An 8,029-nucleotide genomic window follows, 5' to 3' on the forward strand; every position below is an offset into this window, starting at 1 on the left:
AAAGTCCATTGAAAACGCTGGCTGCCGAAGCAGAGGGTGACGACGCGTGGGCCGAAAGTGCGTATGGCCGAGCCATTAGTAGCGACCAAAGAGGGGCCGCAAACGGCGTCCCGCCTGTCCTGCTCGGAGGCGGGTATGACGCTCAGTTGGGCGCCGGTGTCACACAGGAAACGCCACCCAGATGCTTTGTCCCGAATAAACAGAAAGTTGCCCGAGTGGCCGGCGCTCATGGCTGGGAATGAACGCCAGCCCGGCCGTTTCCCGACCTGCCGAAAGTGCACGGGGGCCGGCACGTCCGAGCCTTGTGTCCGAACCTGGCGTGGTAATAACACCACGCCCGGTCAGGTGGAGGCCCCGGCCATCGTGTCGGAAGCGGGCGGTGCGGCGTGGCAGCCGCCAGTTGCACCGGCAGTTCGGCCTCCAACCGCGCAGGGCGCTCGGGTGTCATGGGCGTCGCCTCGGACGGCGGCGGGCTCCAGGTAACCGCACCGATGTGCTGGCCCGCCGAGGAGATCTTATCGGCTTCCCTGGCGAGGGCGTGGGAATCCGTGATCAACGTGCCAGCCAGGGCGAGGCGTACCGGGTGAGGCAGCTGGCGAAGGAACAGCTCGCGGAACAGAAAATCCGGAGAGTGCTCACCGAGCAACGAGAGCATATAGTCCATGCGCTCGGACGGGCGCGTGTCGCCGAGCTCGGGCAGAGCGAGCAGGCGCCGTGCGCGTGCTGCCGGTGAGAGGGCGAAAGCGTCGAGGAGGAGTGTCTTCAGCGCGTCGTATTTGTCAGCAGCCGGCGGGTGCTCGAGGAGGCTCAAGGCGCGGGCCGCGGTGGCGGAACCGAGCGCCGCCACAACATGGTGGAAGCGGGTGTCGTCCGCGGTGATGCCTCGCAGGGCGAACTGAGAGTCCGCCTGAGTGAACCAAACAGCCGCGTGAGCCTCCCAGAAGGTAGGCAGTTTAAGCGTCACTGCCGTATCCATGTCGGTAGGTCACCAATGAAGGAACTGCGCTCCAACGCGAGTCGAAAGAATTGACGCGACCAAAGACGGAATTCGTCCGAGTTGCTTTATTGAAACAAAACAGCTCAGGTATTCTGACCAAAGCCCGTTTATCGGGCAGCAATATATATACACATTTATGTCGGGAAGTTTGCCCGGCAAAAGCTATACCGGGCATGCCCGGGTGTCAAGGGCGAGCCTTGGAAAGGCGAGTCTGGACCTGCCCGGGCGTGTTTGGCTGCGGCCTGGCAAGTCGAGGCTGGGCGTGCCCGGGCGCTCTGGACGAGCCCTGGAAAGGCGATAGCGGGCATGCCCGGACGCTCTGGGCGAGCCCTGGAAAGACGATAGCGGGCATGCCCGGACGCTCTGGGCGAGCCCTGAAAAGGCGATAGCAGGCATGCCCGGACGCTCTGGGCGAGCCCTGGAAAGGCGAGAGCGGGCATGCCCGGGAAAGACGAGACCGGGCGTGCCCGGGAGGTTCGGGCGTGCCCGGGAACAGTGAGTCCGGGCATGCCCGGGAGAGGCGCGTCTGGCCGTGTTCTGGCCGGTGCAAGGCGATTGTGTGCATCCAGCGGTAACCGCTACAACCCTACCTTAACCGTTCAACCAAACAGCCAACACCTGATGCACATCCTGTTTATGCACCTCCCTTACATTATCCATTTATTATGCGAGCAATAAATATCATTTTAAACCTCACTCCCACCTAATATGCTCCATATAATTTTCTCTTCGTTCTCCCCTTGCTCGATCTACTTCCAAACTTCCTTTCCCTTGTTTGTCTCTCTTCATCTCCCCTTCATTTAAAAGTTGCATTTTCCCATTTTCTCCATGCGTACGTAATAACTAGACGACTCCTTGTAACATCACGTGTCGGGGGAGAAGGGCCTTGGTAAGAGAGGTGACCAAGAACCCGATGGTCACTCTGGCTGAGCTCCAAGATCCTGTGTGGAGATGGGAGAAACTTCCAGAAGGACAACCATCACTGCAACACTCCACCGATCTGGGCTTTATGGCTGCTTTATGATCGCCGCTCTTGCACCACTCTCAATGCAAATGCGATTTGCTAATAAGTTTGCGGATTTGTCTGCCTTGAAAGAATAAACAATACTTTCCAAAGCACATTATATAATTGCGATAAAATATGAAAAGCAATATTCACTTTATAGGTAGATTAAGATTCCCTTCACTTACGCCATTTTACCTCAAGCGCCACATTTGCCGCCATTTTCCACGAGAGTGAGGGGAAGGTTGATGTACCAAGGCCTCCGTGACGGGATGTAGGAGGTGAGTATGCAGAACATCAACCTTCTTGAGGTACTCGTTCCCTCTGTCGTGATAACCACCGATCTCTGTACCGGTGGGTGGTTCGCATGCAGCCACCAATCCCGCCGCCATCTTGAGACACCCAAAAGAAGCGAGCGCACGCGTTGTTTGTACTGCGGGAAATTTGCCAAGTATCATTCACAAATGGTATGTAAACAGTATGGTTGTGAAAGACCATTATTAGTTGGAAATACTTTGCCTATCTCCCCCTTCTGGAGTCTTAACCCCTTCACTGACCCCAATCACAGTTCGTTCGTTTCCTCTTCAATTGTCACTTGTGCCCTACAAACTACAATAATGATAAATTATCATATCGATCAATTTTATAGCATGCCTTGGAAATAGTTATCACTTTTTCTCAAAACGAAATTGTTGTGGCGGACACAAAAGCCCACTGGCGTGGTGACATCATTCCACGCACCAAGTGGGCGGTGGCCACGCCCGAGGGGTAGGCGTGGCCTCATGATATACACCGGGCGACCAGCCCGGAGGAGTTCAGTGTTACAGTGTAGTCTTACAATAAAGACGTTTATATGTTACCGCTTGTCCGCTTCCTCCTTGCTCACAAGCAGCGCGCGTAACGCCGCGCTTTACTGGTGACCCTCGACGTTGGATCTGCCGGAGCGATCCTTCCACACGCGACGCCATCGCCATGGCCGCCTTCGTCAAACTTCCGGAATTTTGGGAGGCTCAGGCCGAAGTCTGGTTCGTCCAGGCCGAAGCCCAATTTCAGCTTCGGCACCTCACCGGCGATGACACGCGCTACTGCCACGTCGTCGCCTCCCTCGGGCCTGGCACGGCCGCTCGAGTTGTGTCCGTCCTTCGCCACCCACCGGACGGCCACAAGTACGAGGCACTCAAGCGGCTACTCCTAGCCACGTTCAGCCTTACGGACGACGCACGGGCCGACCGCCTCCTGGATCTCCCCGAGCTCGGTGAGACGCGCCCGTCGGTCCGAATGGACCATATGCTGTCACTGTTGGGTGACGAAGCCCCCGGTTCGCTATTCCGGGCGCTTTTCCGTCGCCAACTTCCAGCGCAGGTTCGCCTCGCGTTGGCCGGGACCGGGCTAACGGAACCCCGAGCATTGGCGGCCGAGGCGGACAAGTACTTCGCCGCTTCGGACACGCGGGCGAGCGTTGGCGTGGCCGTCACGGCCTTCGACGCTGATGTTCCACAGCATCATCTTCTACAGCACGTTGAGGTTCAGCAGCATGCTGATACGCACCTCGTGAACGCTGCCACGCCCCGCCCACCGCCGCGGCGAAAACCGCCACCGCGGGGAAACCCGTCGACTCCACCGGCCTGGCGGAGCCAGCCGCGCTCCTCCAGCTCCACCACCTGGTGCTGGTTCCACGCCAAGTTCGGCCACGAAGCTCGGCGGTGTCATCCGCCGTGCTCCTTCAACGGGTCGGGAAATGCCCGGGCCGGCGCTCAATTGTGGCGATGAGCGCCGGCCGTTCGAGCAGCCTGCTGTTCATAACGGACACCTTCTCCGGGCGCCGTTACCTGTGCGACACGGGAGCGCAGGTGAGTGTCATTCCCGCCGGCACGTCAGACAAGCACGCCGCGGGTGGGGGCCCCGCGCTGCTTGCCGCGAACGGGACGCCCATCCGTACGTACGGAAAACGCTGCCTCTCTCTGCGGTTTGGAGGGCAGGTTTTCCGATGGACGTTCGTCACCGCCGACGTGCCCATGGCACTGCTTGGCGCGGACTTCCTGTGCGCTAATGGGCTCCTGGTCGACGTCAAGCGCAGACGGCTTGTCCAGGCCGAGACGTTCAGCTCGCTCGCGTGTGCGTTGCCCAGCTCAACGAGCGGCTTGCCAAGCGGCTTGCCGAACGATTCGGTTCCGGCCACGTTGGTCTGTACGCTTCCGGCAGCGGACGCATTCACCCGCCTCCTCGCCGGCTTCCCGGCCCTCACGCGGCCCACCTTCTCGGCGGGGGCCGTCAAGCACGGGGTGGCCCATCACATCCCCACCGTCGGGCCACCGGTCTACGCCCGGGCACGCCGCCTCGAGCCGACGAAGCTGGCGGTGGCAAAAGCGGAGTTCGCTACCCTGGAGCGACTCGGCATCGTTCGGCGCTCAGAGAGCGCTTGGGCGTCGCCGCTGCACATCGTGCCGAAGCCCGGCGGGGGATGGCGACCGTGCGGGGACTATCGCCGTCTCAATGACGCCACGACTCCCGACCGCTACCCCGTCCCCCACATTCAGGACTTTTCCGCCCGTTTGGCGGGCAGGTCCTTCTTCTCGAAGGTGGACCTCATGCGCGGCTACCATCAGGTCCCCGTCAGGCCGGAGGACGTCCCGAAGACGGTGGTCATCACGCCATTCGGACTCTTCGAGTTCCTGCGCATGCCCTTCGGTCTGAAGAATGCGGCTCAGGCGTTCCAGCGACTGATGGACAGCGTCCTGCGCGACTTGGATTTTGTCTACGTCTACCTGGACGATATCCTCGTCGCCAGCGCGTCCCGCGAAGAGCACCTACGCCACCTCCGCACGCTCTTCGAACGCCTGGGCCAGCATGGCCTGATTGTGAACCCCGCAAAGTGCCGGTTCGGCGCCGCCACAATCGATTTTCTGGGGCACCGTGTCACCAGGCACGGCGCCGTCCCCCTGCCGGCCAAGGTGGAGGCGGTGAAGGGGTTTCCGCGCCCCCGCACGATCAGAGGGCTGCAGGAGTTCCTGGGCATGGTGAACTTTTACCATCGGTTCCTGCCCCGTATCGCCCAGCTCCTGCGCCCCCTGCACGAAGCTCTCCGAGGTAAGCCGGGCAAAGGCGACGTTACCTGGACCGAGCAGATGGACACGGCGTTCACGGGCGCGAAGCTCGCCTTGGCTAACGCCACCATGCTCGCGCACCCGGCGCCCGATGCACCGATCGCCCTCACCACCGATGCCTCGGACTACGCGGTGGGCGCGGTGCACGAGCAATGGGTGCGTGGAGCTTGGCAACCGCTGGCGTTCTTTAGCCGGCAGCTTCGCCCGCCCGAACGCCGTTACAGTACCTTCGACCGCGAGTTGCTCGGACTTCACTTGGCGGTCAGGCACTTCCGCCATCTGCTCGAGGGCCGGGCGTTCACTGCCTTCGTCGACCACAAGCCGCTGATCTTCACGATGGGCAAGGTCACCGAGCCGTGGTCGGCCCGGCAGCAGCGTCACCTCTCGGCCGTGTCCGAGTACACGACGGACATCCAGCACGTCGCGGGGAAGGACAACCCGGTGGCGGATTGCCTTTCCCGGGCCGTCGCCCACGCAGTCCACCTCGGCATCGACTATGCCCGGATGGCAGCGGACCAGGCCGCTGACCCCGACGTCCAGGCCTTGCGGACCGCCGTCACGGGCCTCCGCGTCACCGAGGTGCCGTTCGACGGCGTGGGCGCGGCCCTCTTGTGCGACGTCTCCCTCGGGCGTCCTCGCCCCATTGTGCCCGCGGGCTGGCAGCGCCAGGTGTTTGACGCCATCCACGGCCTGTCCCACCCGGGCGCGAGGGCCTCCCAAAGGCTGATCGCCGACAAGTTCGTCTGGCATGGCCTCCGGAAGGCCGTCCGCGGCTGGGCCAGGACGTGCCTCGCGTGCCAGCGCGCCAAGGTGCACCGGCACACCCAGGCCCCGTTGGCCCCGTTCACGGTGCCGGAACGCCGGTTTGACCACGTCCACGTGGACCTGGTGGGACCTCTGCCCCCCTCGCGGGGTTTCACCTACGTCCTCACCATGGTGGATCGCACCACCCGGTGGCCGGAGGCCGTGCCCTTGGCGTCGACAACGGCGGCCGATGTCGCGCAGGCTTTCATCGCCACCTGGGTCGCCCGGTTCGGCGCCCCCTCAGACATCTCATCCGACCGCGGCCCCCAGTTCACCTCGGAGCTCTGGGGGGCGGTTGCGCAGGGGCTCGGGGTCCGGCTGCACCGAACCACGGCCTACCACCCCCAGGCTAACGGCCTGTGTGAGCGATTTCACCGCTCATTGAAGGCCGCGCTCCGGGCCACCCTCCGCGACGGCGGCTGGGTCGACAGGCTCCCCTGGGTCCTGCTGGGCCTCCGGACGGCGCCCAAGGAGGACCTGCGCGCATCCGCGGCGGAGTTGGTCTTCGGGCAACCGCTGCGGGTGCCGGGCGAGTTCCTCCCTGACTCCACGGCACCATGGTCCGCGGCACAGCAGCGCTCCGCTCTGCAAGAGACCGCCCAGAGGTTCGCCCCGGTGCCAACGGCATGCTACGGGCACCCACCGACGCACGTCGCCCCGGAGCTTCGCACGGCGGAGTACGTCTTCGTCCGCCACGATGCCCATCGGACACCACTGCGGCCCCCGTACGACGGGCCTTTCCGCGTGCTGGAGACCGGGGCGAAGCACTTCACCCTGGAAATCGGCGGTACTCCTGACCGCATTTCGGTAGACCGCCTCAAGCCGGCCCACCTCGATGTGGACCATCCACCGCCAGTGGCCCGACCCCCACGTCGGGGCCGCCCTCCTGCGGGCGGACCCCCGGCACCGCCCAGCCCCGCCGCCACGGCGCCCCCCGGTCCTGCACCCATCCCAGGGGCATCCCACCTGGTATCCCTGCACCCCGGACGCCGCCGATCGCCAGGGGGCGCTTCGGCCGGGTCATTCGTCTGCCCCGCAAACTGGCCCTCCAGGTGCGCGGGAATTCTGGGGGGGCGCGTGTGGCGGACACAAAAGCCCACTGGCGTGGTGACATCATTCCACGCACCAAGTGGGCGGTGGCCACGCCCGAGGGGTAGGCGTGGCCTCATGATATACACCGGGCGACCAGCCCGGAGGAGTTCAGTGTTACAGTGTAGTCTTACAATAAAGACGTTTATATGTTACCGCTTGTCCGCTTCCTCCTTGCTCACAAGCAGCGCGCATAACGCCGCGCTTTATTGTAAAGATAAAAATGAAAAAAGGAGGATTATTTGTGCTTTCCAATTCTGCACACGTTTATGTAGAATGGTGGATTAGAATCTAGATCTTTTCGAGTTAGACTGTATGAAGCTCCAACATTGTTTGGCAAATAATATTACTTGCTGTTGAAGCGCGATGCTGCGCGCGCTAATGCTTACGCAAGGAGCAAGCGGACAACGCGGTTCATAAAAGAGTCTTTATTGAAAGTACTCAAACTGCAGCACTAAACTGCTCAGGGCTGCGCGCCCCTTGTATATCGTGAGGCCACGCCTCTCTCCCTGGCGTGGCCCATCCCCACTTGGTGTGCGGGGTGATGTCACCACGTCAGTGCTTTCGTGTCCGCCACACGCGCCCCCCCAGAATCTCCGCACGCCTGAAGGGTCAGTTTGCGGGGCAAACGGATGACCCGGCCGAAGCGCCCCCTGGCGACTGGCGGCGTCTGGGATGCAGGGATGCCATCTGGGATGCCTCCGGCTGCAGGAACGCGGGGCGGCGGGGCTGGGCGGTGCCGGGTGTCCGCCCGCAGGGGGGCGGCCCCGAAGCGGGGTTCGGGCCACTGGCGGTGGATGGTCCACGTCAAGGTGGGCCGGCTTGAGGCGGTCTACAGAAACGCGGTCAGGAGTACCGCCGATGTCCAGGGTGAAGTGCTTCACCCCGGTCTCCAGCACGCGGAAAGGCCCGTCGTACGGGGGCCGCAGTGGTGTCCGGTGGGCATCGTGGCGGACGAAGACGTACTCCGCCGTGCGAAGCTCCGGGGCGACGTGCGTCGGTGGGTGCCCGTGGCATGCCGTTGGCACCGGG

The 8,029-nt window shown here is 62.8% G+C and overlaps 1 long non-coding RNA gene across 1 annotated transcript in view; it reads right to left on the reverse strand.

The window, feature by feature from the left end:
* The window catches only part of LOC137428424 (uncharacterized), a 41,338-nt gene extending 38,982 nt beyond the window's left edge, over nt 1-2,356 (reverse strand). The window contains exon 1 of the long non-coding RNA XR_010984703.2: nt 2,199-2,356. This is a non-coding gene — a long non-coding RNA (uncharacterized LOC137428424). The remainder of the gene's footprint in view (nt 1-2,198) is intronic.
* Between the last annotated feature and the right edge of the window lie 5,673 nt (nt 2,357-8,029).

Source organism: Myxine glutinosa, chromosome 5 (genome assembly GCF_964187855.1).
Source record: "Myxine glutinosa chromosome 5, kmMyxGlut1.1, whole genome shotgun sequence".
Taxonomy (NCBI): domain Eukaryota; kingdom Metazoa; phylum Chordata; class Myxini; order Myxiniformes; family Myxinidae; genus Myxine; species Myxine glutinosa.